Genomic DNA, 27832 nt, shown 5'->3' with positions numbered 1-27832 from the left:
ACAATCCCACACTCAGGGGATTTATTGGAAACAGAAACAACCGTGTCCACACTTATACATTCAGTGTGAGACACTGTAAGGTAACAATGGCCGATATGCACTAGCACCTTAGGTACACAATTAAACAATGAAGAGACAAAATATGACAGTGTATACTTAATGCACGGCGGCATCAAAAAAGCGACAAAAATTTGGTGCCAAAAACACCATGCAAGTTAGTACACAGCAGCACCTGCATCAAAAAAGGTGCACGGCGGCACCAATGAAACCCAGTGTCCTACCCTACAGATGATGGAATCTTCAGACATCTTTGTTTCGGGGTTTCTTGGCAGGGCAGTCCGGTTTGGAGGTCCTGAAAATAAGAGGGAGTCACAGGAAGGTGATCCTATATGTCCCTGGATGACTGTCACCGCCAGATATCTGAGAAGCTCTGACAGACGTTCTTCAGTACCTCTTGCTTGAGGTTCTTTTGTTTTGCTTTCGTTTTGTCATCTCGTTTCCCTCTCTCAGCTGTTATCTAGTTGCACTGATTGCATCACTTTGCGGTTTATACAACTTCCTGGATTGTCCTCATGCTAGATGTTGCAACTGCTGCCTCTACAGATAAGTCTGTTCATTTATTTGTGTTTTCCTGTTGGCTTGATCCTAGGTGACCCTGACTCCCTCCGTATTAAGTGTAGGGAGCCTGTGGTCGTGTCCCCTCACTGTTATAGGATGTTCAGGTGTCATACAGTTGAGGCACGAGGGCATGCAATTATCTATCATAGAGATCTTTGCATGGGCTGAGCAGTCAGGGAGAGCGCTAGGGCTTTTACAGGGCTCACCCTTGTGTTCCTTAGTTTGGGATCAAGTCAGTCGGATCTTTATCTGTTACTTATTGTTTCCTGCAACACCATCCGTGACAATGACCCTATGGGGCCCTACAATAACCCTGTTTGTCTATCCACAGAGTGTCCCCGTCCGGAACCTAACCCTGGAATTGCGTTCCCTGTTTTGCCCTGAGTAGATCCCAAATATCTTGGTAAGTATTTAAAGATCTAAACTGATTACAATTATATGATGGCCTATATGAAGATGCTATGGTAGCATCATTCCCGGGTTTGGCTCGTAAGCTGGGGAATTGGTGTGCTATGCGTGTAGTTATTATATACTGTATGTATAATGGATAGCAAGGGAGATATCTGATCCTTTAGAATTTTGAAAAACTCACTAGAATACCTGTATGCACCTGGTGCCTTTCCCATTGCCTGTTGATTTCACTTTCTCAACTTCTAGTGGAAATATTGGTGCATTTAAAGCATCCCTTTCCTCTGGTGTAAGTATCAGAAGTGGTATAGCCTGCAAACAGCTCTTGGTCCCTTGCGTATCCGTGTTTGTCTGTGTAAAGGTCTTGGTAAAAATCTTTCAATATAGTGTTAATGGTTGATGGCATATAGGAGAACCCCTGTATTATCTCTCAAAGTCAATTGCGGGGAGTGACTATACTGGCACGTCGAGAATCTGGTAAATAATTTCCCATTCTTATTGCCATATTTAAAACACATCTCTATAAGATCTAAAAATATCAACATTAGCTTGCTGCCAGACCAGTTTATTTAGCAGTGAAAGCAGCATAAGGCTGTCTGAGGGCCGTACTGTAGTGATCAAGCTGAATATTAACTTTCTTTTTTTAAAGCAGTTACTGTATGTACAGTCATGTGAAAAAATTAGGACACCCTTTGAAAGCATGTGGTTTTTTGTAACATTTTTAATAAATGGTTATTTCATCTCCGTTTCAACAATACAGAGAGATTAAAGTAATCCGACTAAACAAAGAAAACTGAAGAAAAGTCTTTTCAAGATCTTCTGTAAATGTCATTCTACAAAAATGCCTATTCTAACTGAGGAAAAAGATAGGACACCCTTGCCCCTAATAGCGAGTGTTACCTCCTTTGGCTGAAATAACTGCAGTGAGACGGTTCTTGTAGCCATCTACCAGTCTTCGACATCGGTCTGAGGAAATTTTACCCCACTCCTCAATGCAGAACTTTTTCAGCTGTGAGATGTTTGAGGGGTTTCTTGCACGTACAGCCCTTTTCAAGTCACCCCACAGCATCTCAATGGGATTCAAATCTGGACTTTGACTTGGCCATTCCAGGACTCTCCATTTCTTCTTTTTCAGCCAATCTTTGGTTGATTTAATAGTATGTTTTGGGTCATTGTCATGTTGCATGGTCCAGTTCCGCTTCAGCTTTAATTTTCTAACTGATGGTCTCACATGTTCTTCAAGCACCTTCTGATACACAGTAGAATTCATCGTGGATTCTATGATGGTGAGCTGACCAGGTCCTGCTGCAGCAAAGCAGCCCCAAACCATGACACTTCCACCTCCATGCTTCACAGTTGGTATGAGGTTCTTTTCTTGGAATGCTGTGTTTGGTTTACGCCAAACATGTCCTCTGCTGTTGTGTCCAAATAATTCAATTTTGGACTCATCTGTCCAAAGAACATTATTCCAGAAGTCCTGGTCTTTGTCAACTTTATCTCTGGCAAATGTCAGTCTGGCCTCGATGTTTCTCTTGGAAAGCAAAGGTTTCCTCCTTGCACACCTCCCATGCAAGTTAAACTTGTACAGTCTCTTTCTGATTGTAGAGGCATGTACTTCTACATCAACAGTAGCCAGAGCCTGCTGTAGTTCTCGAGATGACACTTTAGGGTTTTTGGAGACCTCTTTTAGCATCTTGCGGTCTGCTCTTGGGGTGAACTTGCTGGGGCGACCAGTCCTGGGCATGTTGGCAGTTGTTTTGAAAGCCCTCCACTTGTAGACTATCTTCCGGACAGTGGAATGGCTGATTTCAAAATCTTTTGAGATCTTTTTAAATCCCTTCCCAGACTCATAGGCTGCTACAATCTTTTTTCTGAAGTCCTCTGACAGCTCTTTTGCTCTCACCATGGTGCTCACTCTCACTTCAACAGTCAGGAGCACACCAAACTAAATGTCTGAGGTTTAAATAGGGCAAGCCTCATTCAACATGCAGAGTAACGATCTACTAATTATGTGCACCTGGTGTGATATACCTGTGTGAGATCTGAGCCAATTTAAGAGGGAATACATGTGAGGGTGTCCTATCTTTTTCCTCAGTTAGAATAGGCATTTTTGTAGAATGACATTTACAGAAGATCTTGAAAAGACTTTTCTTCAGTTTTCTTTGTTTAGTTGGATTACTTTAATCTCTCTGTATTGTTGAAACGGAGATGAAATAACCATTTATTAAAAATGTTACAAAAAACCACATGCTTTCAAAGGGTGTCCTAATTTTTTCACATGACTGTAGGAGTTTAATCTCCCTCTCAATATTGTTTTAGCTGTGTCCTAAAGAAGTTGTGGGTTACTTGTGTCTATATTGTCATCCACAAATTTCTGCCACCAACCTCACAATTAGAGATGAGCGAATTTCTGAAAAATTCGATTTGGTCGGTTCGCCAAATTTTCCGAAAAGATTCGATTCGATCCAAATTTATTTGTGGTAAATTGCGTTAAAAAACAGCTATTTCCTGGCTGCAGAGATCCTGTATAGTGGTGTAGAACACTGTGCCTTACAGAAACATGCATAGGGAGTCTGCTGTGGTGGTGAAACAATACTGTGAATTAGTTTGGCATGCAGATGACAGGGGTCGCTCTTACAATCACTGCACACTTCACTTATTTTGGCAGTCACAGGGCCAAAACTGACCAAATAACTCAAGTTATTGGCCTTACAGGTCGATGTTAGCACCTGGTATAAAGAACTGTGCAGAGGCCCAAGATTATACTATAGAGTGAAAGAGCGCACTCCTTTTACACCATTGTCAGATGATTCCACATAGATGTCTACAGAACCTGTTCTATTAAACACTTATACAAGTTGAGCCCCCCGACAGAGTGGAGAGGGTTAAAACACTGGGTGGACAGCACTCCTTAGTTACAATGCAGCAGGTGCTCGTCTACAGGGGAATGGTAAAATGCCCCCCAAAAACAACTTGAAAATGTCAAAAATGAGAAAAGAAAAAAAAATGGAGACAGCACGTCCAAAGAATTGGAATTTATTCAAGATGCAACGTTTCGGCTTAGTGATAGCCTTTGTAAAGCATGCAAATACACCTGAGGGTGGGGGTTAAATACCCACGTCCAAAGCATGTAAGGGGGAGTGGCCCGTGATCCAATTAACTTCATTGGCATCAGGGGTCGAACATAATATATAACAATTATAACATACCTAGTTGGCTGTGTGATGAGAAGTGTGGGTGGGTGACCTACAGTGTATCACTGGTGAACGCCATGAGGGACGCCAGGCCATGTTAAGTGTGCTGGACGCTGGTGGAACGCATCTGCGCTTCAACACGGCACTTCCGGTTACATCACTTTCGGTACGGAAGACACTCCATTCTGGCAAATGCAGCAAGAGAAAAAGTGCCCGCTTTGTTTGCTTAAGGGGCTATGGGATGAGTGATATATGGAGGATATATTATAAAGGAAATTATAAATGTGTGTGGAGCGTCAAGAAGTGGAGTGCAAATGCGTTCCACGGCCCCCAGCATCACTTCTGGTTAGCTACTTCCGGTGCGGCGGCTCCAATGTGTGAATGCATTGGACGCATGCGCAATACAATGCAGCGCGTCCGTATATGAATGTGTGCGCAGCCAGTGTGACCTTGCGCAAAATAAGGGGCATAGAAATGGTTAAACGCAAGCGCAGTGGAATAAAGCGCTGCTGTATGAAGAGCAAGTATGCCTATGCGCAGATTAATGGGCACCTGGTGGCACAGCCAACGCTCGATGTGTAAACAGGCACCAGCATTTTAGAGTGGAGAGGGTGTCAGCAGTAAGTTTGTGTTGACGACACTGATTATTTTGCCCTTCCTCTGATCCGTCAGAACAATAACCCCCAAAAAACAGATCCTGTCTGTTGAGCATTCGCCTTCACTCGGTCAGCATTTGGTCAGTAATCCATCAGTATTGCTAAAGCAAAAAAAAAACAGGAGTGGATCCAAAACAAAGATGACACGTGAATGGAATCTTTGCTTGTCTTCTGTGTTTTGTACCCACTCTTGCTTTTGGCTACCAAATCATAAGCCAATTCTGATGAAAAATAGGGACCATGTCATACAGGCCTTACAGCTGCTACATACACAGGATCCATTGTGTGTCTAATTTTTCCTTCCTTCTGACAGATCAGAAGAAGGGTCAAATAAATGATGATGTCAACCAGGCCAAAAAAGCTAAATAGTGGCCCAGTCATGGAGTGGGAGTGGGGAGGTGGCAGAAGCATGAAGAGACCACAAAGTGGCCCAGTGACATAATGTTGAGGTGGCAGCAGCATGAGGAGACCACAGATTGGTTATGTGGCAACAACATGAGGAGACCTCAGAGTGGCACAGTGACATAGTGTTGAGGTAGCAGCAGCATGAGACCACAGAGTGACCCAGTGACATAGTGGTGAGGCGGCAGCAGCATGAGACCACAGAGTGACCCAGTGACATAGTGGTGAGGCGGCAGCAGCATGAGTAGACCACAGAGTGGCCAAGTAACATACAGTCAGGTCCATGAATATCTAACATTTCTGGCTCTATACACCACCACAATGGATTTGAAATGAAGCGAACAAAATGTGCTTTACCTGCAGACTATCAGCTTTCATTTCAGGGTATTAACATCCAAATCAGGTGAATGGTGCAGGAATTACAGCAGTTTGCATATGTGCCTCCCACTTGTTAAGGGGCCAAAAGTAATGGGACAGAATAATAATCATAAATCAAACTTCCGTTTTTTAATACTTGGTTGCAAATCCTTTGCAGTCAATTACAGCGTGAAGTCTGGAACGCATAGACATCACCAGACGCTGGGTTTCATCCGTGGTGATGCTCTGCCAGGCCTCTACTGCAACTGTCTTCAGTTCCAGCTTGTTCTTGGGGCATTTTCCCTTCAGTTTTGTCTTCAGCAAGTGAAATGCATGCTCAATCGGATTCAGGTCAGGTGATTGACTTGGCCATTGCAGAACATTCCACTTCTTTCCCTTAAAAAACTCTTTGGTTGCTTTTGCCGTATGCTTTAGGTCATTGTCCATCTGCACTGTGAAGCGCCGTCCAATGAGGTCTGAAGCATTTGGCTGAATATGAGCAGATAATATTGCCCGAAACACTTCCGAATTCATCCAGCTGCTTTCGTCAGCAGTCACATCATCAATAAATACAAGAGAACCAGTTCCATTGGCAGCCATACATGCCCACGCCATGACACTACCACCACCATGCTTCACTGATGAGGTGGTATGCTTAGGATCATGAGCAGTTCCTTTCCTTCTCCATACTCTTCTCTTCCCATCACTCTGGTACAAGTTGATCTTGGTCTCATCTGTCCATAGGATGTTGTTCCAGAACTGTGAAAGCTTTTTTAGATGTCGTTTAGCAAACTCTAATCTGGCCTTCCTGTATTTGAGGCTCACCAATGGTTTACATCTTGTGGTGAACCCTTCTCTTGATTGTTGACTTTGACACACATACACCTACCTCCTGGAGAGTGTTCTTGATCTGGCCAACTGTTGTGAAGGATGTTTTCTTCACCAGGGAAAGAATTCTTCGGTCATCCACCTAGGGTTGGACGATATCAAAAATATTCAGACGATAACGATATTAAAAAATTTATCGCGATAACGATATATATCGCGATAAATACCCGTTTAAAAGAAAAAACACCACAAGGAGACGCTATACTGTATGGGGGGCCACAAGGAGACGTTATACTGTATAGGGGGCCACAAGGAGACGTTATACTGTATAGGGGGCCACAAGGAGACGTTATACTGTATGGGGGGCCACAAGGAGACGTTATACTGTATGGGGGGCCACAAGGAGACGTTATACTGTATGGGGGCAGCCACAAGGAGACATTATACTGTATGGGGGGGCCACAAGGAGACATTATACTGTATGGGGGCAGCCACAAGGAGACGTTATACTGTATGGGGGGCCACAAGTAGACGTTATACTGTATGGGGGGCCACAAGTAGACGTTATACTGTATGGGGGCAGCCACAAGGAGACGTTACACTGTATGGGGGCAGCCACAAGGAGACGTTACACTGTATGGGGGGGGGGCCACAAGGAGACGTTACACTGTATGGGGGGGCCACAAGGAGGCGTTACACTGTATGGGGGGGGGCCACAAGGAGGCGTTACACTGTATGGGGGGGGGGCACAAGGAGGCGTTACACTGTATGGGGGGGGGCCACAAGGAGGCGTTACACTGTATGGGGGGGGGCCACAAGGAGGCGTTACACTGTATGGGGGGGGCCACAAGGAGACGTTACACTGTATGGGGGCGGCCACAAGGAGGCGTTACACTGTATGGGGGGCCACAAGGAGGCGTTACACTGTATGGGGGGACCACAAGGAGGCGTTACACTGTATGGGGGGCCACAAGGAGGCGTTACACTGTATGGGGGGCCACAAGGAGGTGTTACACTGTATGGGGGGCCACAAGGAGGCGTTACACTGTATGGGGGGGCCACAAGGAGGCGTTACACTGTATGGGGGGCCACAAGGAGGCATTACACTGTATGGGGGGCCACAAGGAGGCGTTACACTGTATGGGGGCGGCCACAAGGAGGCATTACACTGTATGGGGGGCCACAAGGAGGCGTTATAATAAGGTCTTGTGGCCACAGGCCACCATACATGCAGTAATACTTTGCGATATACCTTTCCCGCGGCTGCCTCGCTTGTGTGCTCTGATTCTGACATCAGATGCCGGTGGGCAGAGATTTGAATATGGGAGCAAGGAGGAGGGAGAGCCGGGGCGGCCGCTGCGGGTAGTAGTAAGTTTATAATTTCGTCACCAGAGCACACACTAGTGAGGCAGCCGCAGGAAAAGTCTCTCCAGAGACACCAGTACTCACACAGGGGATCGATTCGCCACATATACAATAGAGCCGGTGGGTGACGACGGTGATGATGTCAGATGGTGGGTGGAGACTTGACTAAGGGAGGCGGAGCAAGAAGGATCCAGGCCAGGAGCGAGAGGAAGTAATGTTACTCAGCGACAGCGCTATGCAAGGTGCAGGGGCGGGCGGGCGCACGTTTAGAAGCAGTCAGCGCACAATGTGCGCTTTGATGACGTCACAAAATACCGCGGTATTTTGGAAACAGCGATATCGCCATATCGCCGTTTTTTTAATACCGCGGTATATCGTGATACCGGTATATCGCCCAACCCTACATCCACCACAGTTGTTTTCCGTGGTCTTCCGGGTCTTTTAGTGTTGCTGAGCTCACCGGTGCGTTCCTTCTTTTTAAGAATGTTCCAAACAGTTGTTTTGGCCAGGCCTAATGTTTTTGCTGTCTCTCTGATGGGTTTGTTGTGTTTTTTCAGCCTAATGATGGCTTGCTTCACTGATAGTGACAGCTCTTTGGATCTCATCTTGAGAGTTATTTTTTTATTTTTTTATTTAAAATTATCTTTATTTTTCTTTTAGAAACCATGCAATTAATACATAAACCAATATCTGTCACAATGGTATATATAATATAGCGATCATATAACATCATTATATCCCCCCCCCCCACCCATTGTCGTCCCCTCCGTTCAGTTAAATGTGTCCTAATATCAAAATTAAATAATGTATAGCTACATAGCTCTGCGTGCAACTCTCCGTTTCCTTTCAATATCCTCATATATTTTAATTTGTTGTAAGTATAGACCCCACTCCCTTGACGAGGGCAGGGAGACAGAACCCCAATACTTGACCAATATAGCTTTCGCTACCATCAATCCTCTCATCCAAATCCGTCTAACCTGGGGCGGAACTTCCGTCTCTGAGCCATAATCTCCAAAGATCACTATCAAGATCCCCGGGTTATAGTTCATTGAAGATTCCTTTTGTAGGGCAGAAAAAACCTCATCCCAATATTTTCTTATTTTATTGCAGCTCCAAAGCTAATGGACATAGTTCGCATTTACATATCCACACTTAGGACAGGAACAATCCCGGTCCTTATTTTGGGGAAATTTCCCTTGGGTTTTGGGCGTATAGTACAATCTGTGGAGAATCTTAAATTGGATTAGCCTATGGGCACTGGAAACTGTCGCCTTTTTCATGTTCCTATAGATAGTAGGCCACTGTAGTGGGGGGCAATTCAACTCTTGCTCCCACTTGGTAGGGCTTTTAAAAGGCGTTACAGTTGCCAGTGACATTCGGAGTTTAGCGTATAAACTAGATAATTTCACCTTCACGTCCTTCTGAGCATCACAGTAATCAAAAAATATATTTTCTCGTGGAAAAATACGACCCCTCTCCCTAGAAGCTTCAAATATGTGTTTCAATCATGCATAGTTAAATAAATCTAATGGTGAACTATCAGAAAAATCAAATTCCAAAAATGACTTAAAACGACCTGCATGGAAAAGGTGAGACACCCTATTGATGCCATTTCGTGTCCAATAACCAAAATCTGTAATTTTGAAGAATTCCTCCAGCCCCCTGTTCCCCCACAGAGGGGTAAAAGCGAACGGATCGGAGACTTTAAGGATCTCCTTCAGCCTATTCCACACCCTCTGTAGTGAGCAAGGGATCAGCAAGGACCTCTCCATTCCCATAGACCCAGTCTCCAAACATGCAAATATGTTCTCTATTGGCCTATCAATAACCTTAGTTAAATACCGTGAAAGTAAACTCTCTTTCCAATAACAACAACGCTGTATCTGTGCACACAAATAATAACTTTGAAAAAAAGGAAGTGACAGCCCACCATCTGCCTCCGACAACCAAAGATATCTCTGCTTTATACGCACCCTCTTCCTTCCCCAAATTAAATCGTTAATCAAAGTCTCCAATCTATGGAAAAAAATATCATCAATCCAAATGGGGGAAGCACACATCGGGAACAAAACTATAGGCAGAATAATCATCTTGATCAATGCGATTCGATCTGTCTGTGCCAGTATCAATTTCCGCCAAGCGGCAACTTTGGCCCCAACTTTATTCAAAACCGGGGCCAAATTTAACTCATAAAACCTACTCAAAGGAACACCGATCTTAACCCCCAGATAATCCAAGGTATCATTAGGAGCCAAGACACGGACTCGCTGCCCTTCATCTACAGCTTTCCGGTTCAGCGGGAGGAGCGATGACTTTGACCAATTGATCATATAACCTGATAATTTACCATAGTCTTCTATTACCTCTATCACATACTGTAGGATTTTCCAACCCTGATCCAGGAACAAAATCACATCATCTGCATATAAGCTTATTTTGTCGCTCACTCCCGCCACTCCGAAGCCATCTATACAATTATCTAAACGGATCCGGCAAGCCAACGGTTCAATAAAAAGTGCGAAGAGGAGAGGAGACAGGGGACAACCCTGTCTCATCCCCCTCCGCATCATAACAGGAGAAGAGCCAGTGCCATTAATATTAATATATGCAATCGGCTGTTCATATAGCATTTGGGTCATTTTCACAAATAGCTTCCCAAGGCCAAAACCAGACATCGTAGCCCACAAAAAAGGCCACTCCATCCTGTCAAATGCCTTCGCAGCGTCTAAGGACAGGATGGAGTGGTCTATACCGCCCCCAACAGATAGATTCAGATATACTCTATATATGCTCATCTGTATTTGGCCGCCCGGGATAAAGCCTGTCTGGTCCGAATGTACCAGACAAGCTATAACCCTCTTCAGACGACTGGCAAGGATTTTTGCAAAGATCTTATAGTCCGTATTTAGGAGCGATATAGGTCTATATGACCCCATATCGCATGGATCCTTCTCCTTTTTCAAGACCAAGATAATCACCGCCTCTCTAAATGATGGAGGTAAAGAGCCAAAAGCGCACGATTCATTAAAGACTTGAAGTAAGATCGGCAAGAGTGATTTGGCATGGAACCTATATATTCCAAATGGCAATCCATCTGGGCCAGGAGATGAATTATATTTTAGAAAGGGAAGAGTCGCCTGGAGTTCCTCCAAAAGGATGGGGGAGTCCAACATCTCTCTATCTTGAATAGATAACTGAGGGAGCTCCAATTGTTGAAGATATTGCTCCATGCCAGTGCGGCTAAGCATAGACTCAGATTTGTATAGGGTAGAGTAATATTTCGCAAATTCCTCTCTAATCTCCTCTGCGGATCTCACCCCAATTCCCTGTGGATTCCTAATTTCTCTTATACTGGTAGCCTCTCTCTGATTGGCCACCAAACGTGCCAAAAACCTACCAGTTTTACCAGATTCGCAGAAACTACTCTGGCCCTGAAATAGGAGCTTGTGTTGTGCTTTTTTATATAGGAGTGTCTTAAGCTGCGTATTAGCCTCCTTTAACTGATTAATATATTGCTCCGTGTGGTGGTCAATTAGTTCGGCACGTAAACTCCTTATTAACTCTGTCAGTTCTTGTTCCCTCCGCCGTAATTCCGTTCTAAACCTATTCATTTTATAGAAGTACAAGCCCCTAATATGGGCCTTCAACGCGTCCCACACATAATGGATGTGTGTCGAACCTACGTTAAACCCCCAAAATTCCTGAATATCCTGATCTAATGAGGATTGCTCCCCTATCACCTCAAGCCAATGCGGGTTCAATTTGAAAGTTCTTCCTGAAGTAGGAGCATCCGCAAACACAATCAAAACTGGGGAGTGATCCGAGATTCCATGCGGTTCATACTTCATTCTCAGGACACGACCACACAGATCCCGACTTGCAAAAGCCAGATCAATACGGGACATGGACCCGTATGACTGGCTGAAACATGAAAAGATTTTTTTATTGCCATATAGGTGGCGCCAGATATCAACCAGCGCCAGCTCCTGGCACACAGCAGTTAAAGGGGACCCAGTGCGACCACGCCCAGAAAGAGAAGAGAACCGATCCAACTCAGGATCAGGAACTGCGTTAAAGTCACCTGCCACTAATAACGCACATTGATTTTTGGTGGATATATATTGGGCTAAATGTGAGAAAATCGCTGATTTAAATGGTGGGGGAATATACATAAAGGCCAGTATCACCTCCTGCCCTTTCCAATAGCCATGTAAAAATACGTGGATGAAACTCCATCGCTCGGTGAATGTATACACTGACACCTCTTGCGTAGGAAGAGAAGCAAGCGTGGTACTCAAGAGAGGCCCATTTCCTTTTCAAAGTATAGATCTTATCTGATATTGCGTGGGTCTCTAATAGTACCACAATCGCTGGCAGGTGACGAACCACAAGATCAAATACCACCGCTCTGTCTCCCAGCCCTCTCACATTCCAACATAAAATGTTAGACGGCATATCCTATGAATACAAATATTTCCAAATCCCCCATCTTAACGGAGAGGCACGCATAGCCGCGGAGCAGACGACGGCAGCCAATCCCTCCCTTAAACCCACCCCCAAAAATCCCCCTGCATGGTTGACAAGGCATTTCACAATACCCATCAACCTCTCTCCTTTCTCCAAACCTCCCCCCCGCCACCCCCTCTCATTATCCTCCCTCCTCGCCACCTTTTCATACTATTTCATAAACCCCTTGAATCCAGCCATTGCACCGCCTCCGCTTGTGTGGAGAAAAAACTCACAGAATCATTGTATACCACTCTCAGTTTAGCGGGGTATAACATTGAGTACTTAATCTTGGCTGAAATCAATCTCTTTTTGACATCAAACAAACCTCTTCTTTTAATTTGGGTCTCACGGGAAAAATCAGGAAATATTGATATCAGATTACTATCAAAATATGTCTCTATTACTTCTCTTTTACGTCTAAGAACCCAGTCCCGGTCCTTTGTGCAAACAAATTTTGCTAAGATTGCTCTTGGCGGAGCCCCTGGGTTTTTTTTTTTAAAGGGAATTCTGTGAGCTCTTTCCACACAGAAGGTAGATGTATCATAATCTGGGCCCAATCTTTCTATCTTTCTACCAGCCACTTCTGGATAAATTTCGGCGGGTTATCCTGTTCTGCCCCTTCTGGAAACCCTACTAATCGCAAATTATATCTGCGAGACCTATCCTCTAGCTCTACCACTTTCCTTCTTAACCAGGAACGATCTTCGTCTACTTCTTCTAATCTGTTCTTTAATACACCGTTCTCTACAGTGACCGATTTAACTTCAGATTCCAATTCCTTCACCTTTAGTCTCAGTTTCGTCATTTCGTCTCTTATTATAGTGACGTCCCCTTGTACCACTGCAAGGGAAGAGGCCAGCTCTGCAACCGAGATACTAGTAGCATTTACTACTCCCAGTATATCCTGCAGCTTTTTATTAATGCTATCAACACCTTCGCTATGGGAGGAACTGGTCTTTGATAGACCCTGTTCTAACCGATCCGTATTATCTAAGCCTACCTCAACCTGAGGAGCAGCTCTCTGTACCCCTCCTCTAGTCTTGGGTGGAGGTGACTTCAAAAATTTATCCAATCGAGCCTGTGGGCTCCCCCCTAGTCCACCCTTTGGAGAGGTCAGTCCACCTGATTTACGAAATTTTGGCGGCATTTTCCTATAAGTTGGTATGATGCAATTATGAACACAGTTCCTACACTAATGTCTCATATACATATACATACATATACATACATATATATTCATACATATATAAAATAAAAGACAAAAAAAGCAGCAGCACTCATTAATATTACGAGGAGCACATAGAAAAAGAAGTTGGATACTGGTTAGATAAGCACATCGGAGATAATACTGAGTAGATATAAGAACCAGACAGTCAGCATAAATACAAAGTAAGTCGTTACTTCCCCCCAAATGGCAGGCTAACTAAAATTGTCTGCAGTTATATAACAATCACATAAGAAGGAGCGAAGTAGAACCGCTAACAACCCTAGATAGACTTGCCAGCAGTTATATACCAGTCATACAGATGGAAGTGGAACAAACCCACTTGATGTCTAAATAGGATATCAGCACTCAGATTTAGAGTATGTGTCCCATATGGAGGGTACAGGAGCAGAATACCAGAGAGCCCACCTTCTTACGTTCTTACATTCGATCTGATGGCCCAGAGGGGTAACTTCCACACAAATACGGTATCAGAACGCCCCACTAAATTTCCCGCAAGCGGCAGAAATTATCTAGAGGGGCAGTCCATCCAGAGAAGACAGGGTCCAAACAGCTGTCTACCGAAGAGGGTCTTTATGGGCCTTGATTCTTCATCTGTGCTTTGCACGTAGAGAAAGATTGTTCCACTAAGTTCATGGCCTCAGACACCAACATCCGCCACAAAGCCCAGGGCTGACACCCCCAGGGCTCACAGCTAACAGCCACAAATGGTCGGACTCTCCAGCAGGGACCGCAAACAGCACCAGCAGGCCTCACATTAGCACGTTAGATAACCAAGTCGGGCCACCAATTTCACCCTCGGGACACCGGGCACCAAACCCCTACTTCTCCTCACTCTCAGGGGCCGCAGCCCAAGTTGCCAGATAGGTTAATTCCACACCCTGCCACCTCACAGGTAGCCGAGCAGCAAGCAGCAAGTCACGGCAAACATCGGGCCGGGGGTTGGCGGGCAGCGGGTAGCGGGTCAGAGTGGATCAGGGCAAGGAGAATAGTATAGGCGGCTGGTCACAACGGGTAACAAGCGGCAGGATAAAACAAAAGCCACATCCCAACTTATCAGGAGGCTTACCAACTCCAACTCCGAACACCTCACAGACAGACAAAGAAAGCTGCAGCGGATCACCAGCAGGCAGTGGGTCGGGGCATCCTCACAGCCGGTGCAAAATCACAGCAGGAGCGGATCAAGCCAGGCAGCACACATCGGTTCCCAGCAGACAGTAGGTGGCAGGATACGATAGCTCACAGTCCCATCTAGGCTCGGCTAGTCAGGCCTGGCCAGGGGGCGGCGTTCCCTCAGGATCCACATTCAACAGCGAGGCAGGGAGAGAGAGGAGAAGGCAGCGGGAGGAGGAGCGCGGCACACCTACGTCATGTCATCTTGAGAGTTGACGGCAACAAATTCCAAATGCAAATAGCAGACTTGAAATGAACTCTGGACCTTTTATCTGCTCATTGTAATTGGGATAATGAGGGAATAACACACACCTGGCCATGGAACAGCGGAGAAGCCAATTGTCCCATTACATTTGGTCCCTTAACAAGTGGGAGGCACATATGCAAACTGTTGTAATTCCTACACCTTTCACCTGATTTGGATGTAAATACCCTCAAATTAAAGCTGACAGTCTGCAGGTAAAGCACATCTTGTTCGTTTCATTTCAAATCCATTGTGGTGGTGTATAGAGCCAGAAATTTTAGAATTGTGTCGATGGCCCATTGTGTCGACTACCTGACTGTAGTGTTGAGGTAGTGGCAGCATGAGGAGACCACAGAGTGGTGAGGTTGCAGCAGCAAGAGGAGACCACAGAGTGGCCCAGTGACATAGTGGTGAGGTGGCAGTAGCATGATGAGACCAGAGAGTGGCCCAGTGATATAGTGGTGAGGTGGTAGCAGCATGAGGAGACCACAGAGTGGCCCAGTGACATAGTTGTGAGGTGGCAGCAGCATGAGGAGACCACAGAGTGGCCCAGTGACAGAGTGGGGAGGTGGGGGGGGGCAATATCAGTACCAGCTGAGATGGTGGGTGGCAGTAGGAGCACCTGGCAACAGGTGTGGCATCAGGTGGGTGGCAGCATCAGAATAGTAACTGAAGAAGGTAGCCAGAAGAAACAGGTCTCTTTTGTCAAAGTGTAGGTGTGGTACCATGGATGATCTAGTCTGATCAGGCACTGGTGTTTGAAAATCCTGGCTGATCCACGCCTGATTCATCTTCACAAAGGTCAGTTTCTCCACGTTTTGGGTGGACAGACGAGTTCTCCTTGGGGTAACTATGGCCCCCGCTGCACTAAGGCCCCCATTTTGGACCAGTAGCGATGGTCTAACATGGTGGAGAGCCAGTAGTCATCCCTCTGCCGAATGGTGACAATTCGGCTGTCACTACGCAAGCAAGTGAGCATGCATCGGGCCATTTGCTGCAAGTGACTCGGAGGAACTCCCTGCCTCCATTTCCACTGCATACTGCCACGGTGTGTCTGGGTCCTCTGCCTCGTCTTTCTCATCGCCCTGTAGCTCCTCTGGCTGCTCCTGTTCCTCCTCTCCTGTCACCTGTGTAGAAAAACCACCCATTTCTCTACTCATTGCTTGTGCTCGAATGTCGTCGTCCTCCTCCTCTAGTCCAGACCCCACAGGGCTCATGTGGCCGTGAGATGTGGCCAGACAGATTTAGCAGCATGTGCTCCAGGACATGAATGAGTGGAATGACGTTGTTCATCCCGTAGTCCTGACGACTGACAAATAAAGTGGCCTCCTCAAAGGGCCCGAGCAAACGGCAGGTGTCACGCATGACCTGCCACTGGCTAACACAAGGGAGTACCTCTGTACGCCTCTCTCTGTTCATATAATTGGTCCAACATATGGAGGGTGGAATTCCAACGGATGAAAAACTTCGCATATCAGCCTATATTGGAGGACGCCGTTCTGATGCTGCAGCTCAAGGAGGGTGTGATTTGAGGCGTACGAGTGGCTGAAGTGCATGCAAAGTTTCCTGCCCATTTTCAGGATGTCCTGCAGATGGGGTGAAGAATTCATAAACCACTTTACAACCAGATTGAACATGTGTGCCATGCAGGGCGCATTGCTCAGCCCTCCTTGACTCAGCGCAGACACCATGTTCTTCCCGTTGTCAGTCACCATGGTTCTGATTTTGAGTTGCTGAGGAGAAAGCCAGGATTTGATTTCTTGATGAAGTACGCGGAGCAGTTCCTCCCCTGAGTGACTCAGTTCGCCCAGGCAAACTAGGTACAGAACAGCGTGACACCGCCATACCCTGCACATGTGGTATGCTGGGGGAGCACTGTGAATTGTCTCTGCAGTGGAGGCTGAGAACACGGTGGAGGATGAGGAGGCAGAGGCGGACATTGTCGCAGGACCAACAGCTTGAGAACGTGGAGGCGGAAGTGGCGTCACCTGGCCAAATTGCTGGTGCAGCTGGGCAGGAACTACATTTACCCAGTGGGCTGTAAAGGACATATATTGTCCTTGACCATAGTTACAGCTCCACACGTCGGCGCTGACGTGCACTTTGGCAGACAACGACAGGCGCAGACAACGACAGGCTCAAGAACTGGCCCACCTTCTGTTCTACATATTTGTGCAGGGCTGGTACTGCCTTTTTCACAAAGAAATTGCAACTTGGGACTCTCCACCTCGGCTCGGCTCAAGCCATCAGTTCTCTGAAAGCTGCAGAGTCCACCACTTGGAAAGGGAGGAACTGCAGCACCAGCAACTTGGCCAGGAGCACATTCAGTTCTGCGCCACTGGATGAGTGCACGCATACTGTTGTCTCTTGGCAATTGCTTCGGTGATCGATTGCTGACGGAATGACTGAGGAGTAGGAGGAGCAGGAGCATCAGGACCAGCAGATGATAAGGACAGACAGCTCCCTTCAGCTGAGGTGGTGGAGCCTTGACTGCATGAAATTTGGTGCGTGCCACTGGGTGATGCAGTGGTTGCTGCGGCAGGCTGGACCACCACATCAGAGCCACGGTTCTCCCAGGCCACTTTATGGTGACGCTGCATGTGTTGACGCAGGGCCGTGGTGCCAGCATTGGCACCCTGGCCACGCTTCACCTTCTGCCCACAAATTCGGCTAATGGCCATGTTCCAAAGCACAATGTCCAATACAAATTGGGTACTGGATCTCAAAAATTACAGCTACTAATCAAATGTCTCACAGAAGGCTAGGAATTAAAACTTTACTTTTAATTGCTATGAATAGAATATCACTTTATCTCGCTATACAACATATAAGACAAACATGGAACAAACCACCACCAATGACATACAGAAACATATAGGGGGAAGGGCAGATTCGTTAAGGTTGGGGAGAGTTAACCCTACTCTATCCCTAACTAATGCCTAAACCCACAGGAACACCCTGATGGTGGGTGGCCTGTGGTCCCGTGCCTGCCCTGTCTAACCCTTTCATTGCCCTACAAAATCCCAACGCGTTTCCCCAATCCTTGGTTCATCAGAGGAAAGATGGGGCCCAGAAAAACGTGATAGGTATAAATTGGTCCACACTTACAAAACAGCTATAAAAAAGGTATTACATCTGATTGTAGGTATCTGAGGCCTTATTGGTGCAATCTATGTGTAATTTGACCACAATTTTGAAAAAAAACTAACTGATACAGTTATCAATTCACTCGATGATAATCAACACAATAGAGTCAATTTATATAAATTAGAAAAACACTTGAGCTCCTCTTTCCACTTTAAGTGGTGTAACTGACCGTTTCAGCAGACAAGGGGTTAAAATCCGTTTAGGCGATATGCCCCTTTCTGAGAGACAGGCACAGCTACTGCAGAACACCAACTCCCGAACTGGATACAAAATAGCACTCCAAACTGGAACCTCACGAATAGCTGCTAGCAGACGAACAGGAATCAGCTTACACTCCTGGCAATCAGTCTCTAACAGCATACAGTGGATCCCCCCAATAACGAGACAAGGCTCCGTGTTGAGGGTCAAGCAGTGGTCTGACTGTACTTCAAGTACAGCCTCTTTTATTCATAAACCACAAACATAGTACTGCCCACAGGGGTTTGAAATACAACCAATCAGTAATTTACAACACATACAATGTAAGTACAGCAACCAATCGTTCACGCCCCCAGAGGACCAGAATGAAGACTGTGACATAGGACAGATACAACATATCCCCACAATGCATCATGGTTTCCTCCTCTCTGTCCCGGAGACAACCGAGGAGCAATCCAATTATCTCTCAGGACAAAGGGAAATCGCCAATACACATGTGGATACAACAGGACAGACATCACCATTTAAACACACAATGGGACAATGGCACAATAGAAACACACCCAGCATATTCCTCCCAAGCTGACAAGTTACACTTATTATAAATTGTTACAACTTTGTGAGTTTACATTGTCCATACATATAACTTACATCAATTTAAACAGTATAACCTGGGGACAAACCTATCCAAAATTCACTTGAATAGGTTCAGGGGTTTAAAAGTTAGTATGGGCCATAATCCTGAGGCAAGAGGCTGTTAAACAGGCCTCTCCAAAACCCAGTGGCGAGGTTGGTTTCGCCACAAGTGGCAATCGGAAAAACTCAAATACCTTGGGATCTTTCTAACCAGAAAATTCTCCTCTTTATATCAAGCCAATTACACTCCCCTATTACAAAAGGTCAAGGATCAGCTGAACTCTGTCTCTACCTTATGTCTCATGGTTAGGAAGAAAAAACCTGTTACAGACGTATATTATGCCAAAATTTCTTTACTTACTTCAAATGGTCCCTATATACCTGCCTCACTCCTTTTTTGCAAGGGTGCGCAGACTGTTTACCTCTTTCCTATGGAAGGGTAAAAAAAACAAGACTAGCGTATGATAGAATGGTTAAGGACCGCATCCACGGAGGCTGTAATCTTCCAGATATAAAAACATACTACAAAGCAGTTCAGATGAAAAGATGGCTTCAAATATGTGTTCCAAAATTTAGGATCTTAGGTTCCAGTTTAGAATTAGCTAATATCTCAGACAGGCAATTAGCAGGCCTTTGGGGAGTTCCGATTTCTCAAACAAATATGGGAGGTTTGACAAAAGGGGTATACACACCATCAATGCCATTCACACTAGCAGGACTCTTTGTTTTCTGACTCTATGTACAATTTGCCTTCATCTCTGACCCCCTTTCTACTTTACCCCAACACCGCCAATCATCCCTCTTACTGGAGCCTGCTCAAAGAAATGACTATCTCCGAATTAGCAGAGATTACAAAAACAATGCAGGAATTAGACAACTTCAGCGCCCAATACATAAAGGAAGGCGATTTCATTAGCCAGTCAGATTTCAAAAGATCATGTCAAGCCCTTCAATCTAGGTGCACAACAAGGTCTGCAATGACTTGGTTTGAGAAATTGATATGCAGTACCAAAATTTCCAGACATGCCATATCCCTCTTTTATAAAACTTTATTGTCTGAGAATGAGGGGATCACCCCTGCCTACATTAAACTTTGGGGGAAAGATCTGGGTAGGTCTTTCTTTGTAATAGAGATTGACCAAATACACCTTAGATCTCATGGCTTCTCAAGGTGCATTAAAATTCAGGAACACTCTTATAAGACCATGACTAGATGGTATAACGACCCGAGGAAGCTTTTTAAAATGGGACTTAGAGAGACAGGTTCTTGCTGGAAATGCCTAGATGGGGAGGGATAATTGTATCACATTTTCTGGTCATGTCCTCTGATTAAGGGCTATTGGGACCAGATAGAACACACAATAAATATTATATGTCACACTAATATCCTCCTCAGTTCTGTTGTAGCTTCCCTCAGAGAGCTGGACCCCCGAAGGCCAATGACCGCCCTACATGGTTAGTTCAGACAGCTAGACTGCTGATACCCACCCGATGGCTTAGTACAGTACCCCCTTCTCTCAACCAGTGGCGAGAGAGGGTGGATCAGCTCTGCCTCATGGACTAATTGGCCACTTGGACGAACAGATCTCACTCCAAATTCAAATGTGGAAGGCTTTTAGAAATACGGTTCTGGACATATGAGTGGATATCTTACGCCACTGCTCCAACTGTTTGGGAACGTTAGTTGTTTGTTGTTCTCTAGCAAGGGATCTAACACTCAGTTTTCTCATACTTATGATAACTATCATACAGCACACAATCATACTCATCATCATTACTATTGGAGAGATTCCGGGATTGGCCTAATGTTTTAGGGCTATGAGCGACCCATTTTAGCTCTTTGTTATCTTTCATTTAAATAATCGATTACGGGTTCTTGTTTCTTGTTCTTATTTCCACTTTCTCTTCCTAAAGGAGTCAGATACAGTAGATATTTACCCAAAACTGTAAGGAAGTGAGCTTGTCTATTCCTTTTCTGTTGCAAGACTGCATTTTAAGATTTGTTAAAAATGAATATAAATTAGAGATATTGATATGAATCCACATATAGATAGGCCTATGAATACACCGGTAGTTAAAGCACATGAGAGGACCATATAAGGATTTCAAAATTCTGATATCAAGGCTGAACGTATATATTAAACTAGTGAAGAGGCAGAGATGAAAGATCATAAACTCTCTCCCTGTGTAATATCCTCACATACAGATTAAGGCCTATAGATAGCCCTTAATTATGCCCGGTACATAGAAACGCTGAATACATGTATTTAAGCCGGTAACCATAGGTAAAAAAAACGGCTCAAGATATATCAGAGCCTAGTACATTTACAATTTGCTGAATATAATAAAGCCACCTAGCCCCTCCACCTCCAGTTAGTAAGGTATACAGATAGACATTGCCGGAGGTGTGGGAAGGTATAAAGCCCGGTACATGAAGATCATGATTAAAAGAAAAACACTTGTGGTCCCAGGGACCTCTCACGTGAATAATGACTGATAAACTGCCATGGCGATCACGATGTGTTCCACCTCGTAGATGCGCTGGCACATTGTGTCGCGTATTGATTTTAAATAGCGTCCGCGTGTGTAATGTCCGGGGGGTGGATGTCCGGTCAGTGGAACGCAACTTGCGTTTCACCAAAGAGAAATTAATTCAGGCTCAACCTCTTGGAACGCAGCGTGCGCTCCACAGGCGGACTTTCACTACCGGAGAGCGCTTACCAGACTGCTCAAGTGTCCTATGATAGTGTTAATGGTGAAGCGCATGTGCCCCTCAAAAAGGCATCTCAGTGCGGCATTTATTCAAACTACTGATCCACATAGAATATTAAGGCAAAGGAATACTATATTGTCACGATTATCATGTGATATATTATATGTAATATTTTAATTAGAGGATCAAAAGGGTCGGTGACAATTATGTCAATCTATGTTTTGCAGTTAATTATATAGATCACACCAAGTATATAACAACCAGAAGTACAGTTAACACCATAGAAGTGGATAATATAAGCCTTATTGGTGCAATCTATGTGTAATTTGACCACAATTTTGAAAAAAAACTAACTGATACAGTTATCAATTCACTCGATGATAATCAACACAATAGAGTCAATTTATATAAATTAGAAAAACACTTGAGCTCCTCTTTCTACTTTAAGTGGTGTAACTGACCGTTTCAGCAGACAAGGGGTTAAAATCCATTTAGGCGATATGCCCCTTTCTGAGAGACAGGCACAGCTACTGCAGAACACCAACTCCCGAACTGGATACAAAATAGCACTCCAAACTGGAACCTTACGAATAGCTGCTAGCAGACGAACAGGAATCAGCTTACACTCCTGGCAATCAGTCTCTAACAGCATACAGCGGATCCCCCCAATAACGAGACAAGGCTCCGTGTTGAGGGTCAAGCAGTGGTCTGACTGTACTTCAAGTACAGCCTCTTTTATTCATAAACCACAAACATAGTACTGCCCACAGGGGTTTGAAATACAACCAATCAGTAATTTACAACACATACAATGTAAGTACAGCAACCAATCGTTCACGCCCCCAGAGGACCAGAATGAAGACTGTGACATAGGACAGATACAACATATCCTCACAATGCATCATGGTTTCCTCCTCTCTGTCCCGGAGACAACCGAGGAGCAATCCAATTATCTCTCAGGACAAAGGGAAATCGCCAATACACATGTGGATACAACAGGACAGACATCACCATTTAAACACACAATGGGACAATGGCACAATAGAAACACACCCAGCATATTCCTCCCAAGCTGACAAGTTACACTTATTATAAATTGTTACAACTTATAAAATTGTTACAACGTAAAAAAACGGCTCAAGATATATCAGAGCCTAGTACATTTACAATTTGCTGAATATAATAAAGCCACCTAGCCCCTCCACCTCCAGTTAGTAAGGTATACAGATAGACATTGCCGGAGGTGTGGGAAGGTATAAAGCCCGGTACTTGAAGATCATGATTAAAAGAAAACCACTTGTGGTCCCAGGGACCTCTCACGTGAATAATGACTGATAAACTGCCATGGCGATCACGATGTGTTCCACCTCGTAGATGCACTGGCACATTGTGTCGCGTATTGATTTTAAATAGCGTCCGCGTGTGTAATGTCCGGGGGGTGGATGTCCGGTCAGTGGAACGCAACTTGCGTTTCACCAAAGAGAAATTAATTCAGGCTCAACCTCTTGGAGCGCAGCGTGCGCTCCACAGGCGGACTTTGACTACCGGAGAGCGCTTACCAGACTGCTCAAGTGTCCTATGATAGTGTTAATGGTGAAGCGCATGTGCCCCTCAAAAAGGCATCTCAGTGCGGCATTTATTCAAACTACTGATCCACATAGAATATTAAGGCAAAGGAATACTATATTGTCACGATTATCATGTGATATATTATATTATATGTAATATTTTAATTAGAGGATCAAAAGGGTCGGTGACAATTATGTCAATCTATGTTTTGCAGTTAATTATATAGATCACACCAAGTATATAACAACCAGAAGTACAGTTAACACCATAGAAGTGGATAATATAGATATAGATAAATGGGCAACCATATGGATGGAGTAGAGTTAACACAATCTAAGCAAACACCTTCAATTGCTATTCAATGGCTTTTGTCTCAAGATAACGCGATGAGTTATATATGATATCTGGGTGTCCAAGGTTATATAATAAAGATAGTCATATTAGATGCTTCCCGCATCGGTACAGATGGCCAGATAATATACCTCATTCATATTAAGTCCGAGAGACCATATGCCAAAACGAAATCACTACCACACCAGAGACACCAGGGAAGGATCACATCACAGAAAACACAAAAAAGTTAATCTATCGTTTAGATCAAGGGGGGACTGTGATCTGAAACGATAAATTCATTCGGACTCCTTTAGTAGAATCCGACGATCCCAGTCTCCCCTCCGCTGAGACTCCCTAACAAGCTGCAATGCCGAGAACCTGAGGACCTCAGGTTTGCCTCCATGCATTTCCACCACATGATTTGCTAAGGGTGTATTATTTCTTTTGATAACATCATTGATATGTTCACATACTCTACGTTGCAATTCTCTAAATGTCTTATCTATGTAATCCTTGGGGCATGGACATTGGCACAGATACACCACTCCCTTACTCCTACAATTAATGAAGTCATTAATTGTATATCTGCGCCCAGTAGTGGAAAAGATATTGATTTTGGTGTTAGAGATAAAACTACAGTCTCTGCATCTACCACACTTAAACATTACCAGAGGTCTGCCATCAAGCCATGTACCCACTCGTTTGGGGCTGGAGTAGTGACTGTGCACAAGTCTATCTCGTAGGGCTCCACCCTTTACGGAGGGTTATGTTCGATCTTGGAAAGATTGTATCAGTGAGATCAGGATCCATACACAGAATGGGCCAGAACTCATTAAGAATATTCCTAATTTCTTTATTTGCTTCCTAAAGGAGTCAGAGACAGTATATTTTTACCCAAAACTGTATACAGCCCCTAGCAACTTTTTGGGGTCAGTTATAGTTAAAATCACATCGTCAGTGTTAAAGCAGCCCTAAATTAGGGCATTTTAGATACACTCTGGTGTTCCGGATCAATGTACCCCCCCCCCCCCAGGGGTTAATATCCACGCGTGGCTGAGAGACTGAACACTGACACAGACGTTGGTCAAAGCAATCTCTAACTTTATTTAAATCAGGTAAGCCGTATTATACATCTTCAGAAGAGGGCAGTCCTCACTGAGGCTTAAACATTGTTTCATTGGTCAAAAAGGAAGAAGAGATAAGAGAGAGGAGATTATAATGCCCTTAATGCTCAGCCTATGCGACCACTCTAAAGGTGAATGGGCGCATATCCACGTACCTCGGCTATCTTAACCTGAAGGCCCTACAATAGTGAGGGGACACGACCACCGGCTCCCTACACAGACACGGAGGGAGTCAGGGTCACCTGGATCCAGACAACAGAAAATCATAAATACTAAAACAGCACTTATCTGCATACGACTGTGAACTGCGAACTGGTAGCTGGGAGCTAAAGACAGCATGCACACTCAATCCAGGAAGTTGTATCAGCCACACCCAACTACCTCATGGGGGAGAATATAAAGGGAGGTAATGAGTCTGACTGCATGACAGCTGAGATAGCCTAACGAGGTGAGGAACAGAAACCAAAACAAAGAAAATCAAGGGGGAGGATCTGAACGGCTCCTGTCAGAGCTTCTCAGCTGTCTGCTTGTGACAGTACCCCTCCCTCTAGGAGTGGACTCCGGACACTCAGGGCCCACCTTCTCAGGATGGGACCTATGGAAAGCCCTGATGAGGCGAGAGGCCTTAATGTCCGTCACTGGGAGCCACATCCTCCCCTCAGGACCATAACCCTCCCAATGATTGAGGTACTGGAGGGAACCGCGGACAAGACGAAAATCCACAATCCTAGAGACCTGAAATTCAAGATTCCCATCAACCATAATCGGAGGAGGAGGCAAAGGTGAGGGTACAATAGGTTGAACATAAGGTTTCAATAAGGACTTATGGAAAACATTATGGATCTTCCAAGTCTGAGAAAGATCAAGACGGTAGGCAACAGGATTGATGACAGACAGGATCTTGTAAGGCCCAATAAACCTAGGACCCAACTTCCAGGAGGGAACCTTCAATTTGATATTCTTGGTAGACAGCCACACCAAATCACCAACATTCAGGTCCGGACCAGGCATACGTCTCTTATCCGCCACACGCTTATATCTCTCACTCATATTCTTTAGATTATCCTGAATATTTTGCCAAATAGATGACAAAGACGAGGAGAATCTGTCCTCATCAGGCAAACCAGAAGAGCCCTCTCCAGAGAAAGTCCCAAACTGCGGATGAAACCCATATGCACCAAAAAATGGCGACTTATCAGAGGACTCCTGACGACGGTTATTTAAAGCAAACTCAGCAAGGGACAAAAACGAACACCAATCCTCCTGATTCTCCGCCGCAAAACAGCGCAGATATGTCTCCAGATTCTGATTGACACGCTCCGTCTGGCCATTCGACTGCGGATGGAAAGCAGAAGAGAATGACAAGCGAACCCCCAAGCGAGAACAGAAAGCCTTCCAGAATCTGGAAACAAACTGCGTGCCCCTATCAATAGGGCAATCATACTCCCTGTGCGGAGGCAAATCCTGAACTCCACTCTCAGAGAAAACATCCAAAAATTCAGAGAGGAAAGGTGGTACAGTTTTAGTAGAAACCTCAGAAATAGATGTTATGAGGCAATTCTCTCTGCAAAAGTCACTCCAACCATTTATTTGCCTCGCTGGCCAATCAATGGTGGGGTTATGTTTAGAGAGCCAGGGTAGCCCCAACACTAGAGGAGTAGGCAAACCGCTAAGGACGAAACATGACACATCCTCAACATGAGTATCATTCACAATTAAACGGATATTGTGAACTATGCCCTTTAATGATTTCTGAGAAAGTGGAGCTGAATCAATAGAAAAAACAGGAATATTTTTTCGCAAAGTGCATACCTGGAAACCATGAGTTATTGCAAATTGGTTATCAATGAGGTTAACAGCTGCTCCACTATCCACAAAAATCTCACAAAAAATGCTCTTGCTCTCTAGCGCCACCCTAGCAGGCAGGACAAAACGGGAACTACAAGTAAAAGACAATTCTTCAATTTCCGCCTCAACCCTGCCAATAGTAACAGACGGAATATTCTTAAAAGATTTCTTCCTTTTTGTCTCTTTATTACTCCCAGAAAACTGCCTGAATCTCCTAGAGGGACAAACATTTGCCAGATGATTTATACCTCCACAACAAAAGCAAACCCTGCCCTGCGGGCTGAATCCTCTATTGTCAGAGGCAATCAACCCCAGCTGCATGGGCTCCTGCTCAGAAGGGGCTGACAGCGACTGAGACCCCTGTGCACAGAATGACACCGGTGCACTGTCCCGGGACTGAGCATGACAAGAAGGAGAAATCTCTCCTCTTTCTCTAAGACGCCTGTCAATACGAACAGCCTGAGACATAGCAGAATTCAAGGAGATAGGTCTTTCATGAAAGGCAAATGCATCTTTCAATCCCTCAGAAAGACCATAGCAAAATTGACTTCGGAGGGCAGCATCATTCCAACCCGTATCTGCTGCCCATCTCCGAAATTCTGAGCAGTATATCTCTGCGGATTGTTTACCCTGGCATAACAGACGTAGTCTAGACTCAGCCAGAGCAATACGATCCGGATCATCATATATCTGACCCAGGGCTAAAAAGATTCATCCACTGAACGGAGGGGTTGTGCCCCCTCCGGCAGCGAAAAGGCCCAGGACTGAGCATTACCCCTGAGCAGCGATATAATGATGCCCACCCTTCGTTCTTCATCACCGGAAGAATGGGGAAGGCGGCGAAAATGGAGTTTGCAAGCCTCTCTAAAACGTACAAAATTCTCACTACCCCCGGAAAACGTATCCGGGAGCGAAATCTTAGGCTCAGCACAAACTCCATGAACGCAAGCTGAACCGGTCACTTGAAACTGAGAAAAAGTCTTACGGAGATCAGCTACCTCCAATGAAAGACCCTGGAAGCGTTTAGCCAAAAGTGAAACCGGATCCATGCTTGAGACGGTTTTGGTGGCTGATAATGTCACGGATGGTGTACAGGAAACAATATGATACAAATAACAAGCGATGACTAACTGGATCCACAACTAAGGAACATAAAGGGAGACCCCTGCAATCGACCTGCCGCTCTCCCTTAATGCTCAGCCTATGCGACCACTCTAAAGGTAAATGGGCGCATATCCACGTACCTCGGCTATCTTAACCTGAAGGCCCTACAATAGTGAGG

General features: G+C 45.0%; 2 protein-coding genes across 8 annotated transcripts in view; both read left to right on the top strand.

Moving 5' to 3' along the window:
• The window catches only part of LOC121000616 (zinc finger protein 436-like), a 684763-nt gene that overhangs the window by 149831 nt on the left and 507100 nt on the right, over positions 1 to 27832 (top strand). The window lies entirely within an intron of this gene.
• LOC121000613 (sterile alpha motif domain-containing protein 9-like) overlaps positions 1 to 27832 on the top strand; it is a 78107-nt gene that overhangs the window by 30871 nt on the left and 19404 nt on the right. The window contains exon 3 of one of the 6 annotated variants that reach the window (XM_040431165.1): positions 950 to 1021. The exons of the other annotated variants lie outside the window; for them this stretch is intronic. The gene's annotated coding sequence lies outside the window, so the exon portion shown is untranslated. The remainder of the gene's footprint in view (positions 1 to 949; positions 1022 to 27832) is intronic. 6 annotated transcript variants of the gene reach the window in all.

The sequence above is a fragment of the Bufo bufo genome, chromosome 5 (assembly GCF_905171765.1).
Source record: "Bufo bufo chromosome 5, aBufBuf1.1, whole genome shotgun sequence".
NCBI lineage: Eukaryota > Metazoa > Chordata > Amphibia > Anura > Bufonidae > Bufo > Bufo bufo.
Note: the sequence above shows the minus strand (reverse complement) of the source record. Positions and strands in the feature narration are given on the sequence as shown.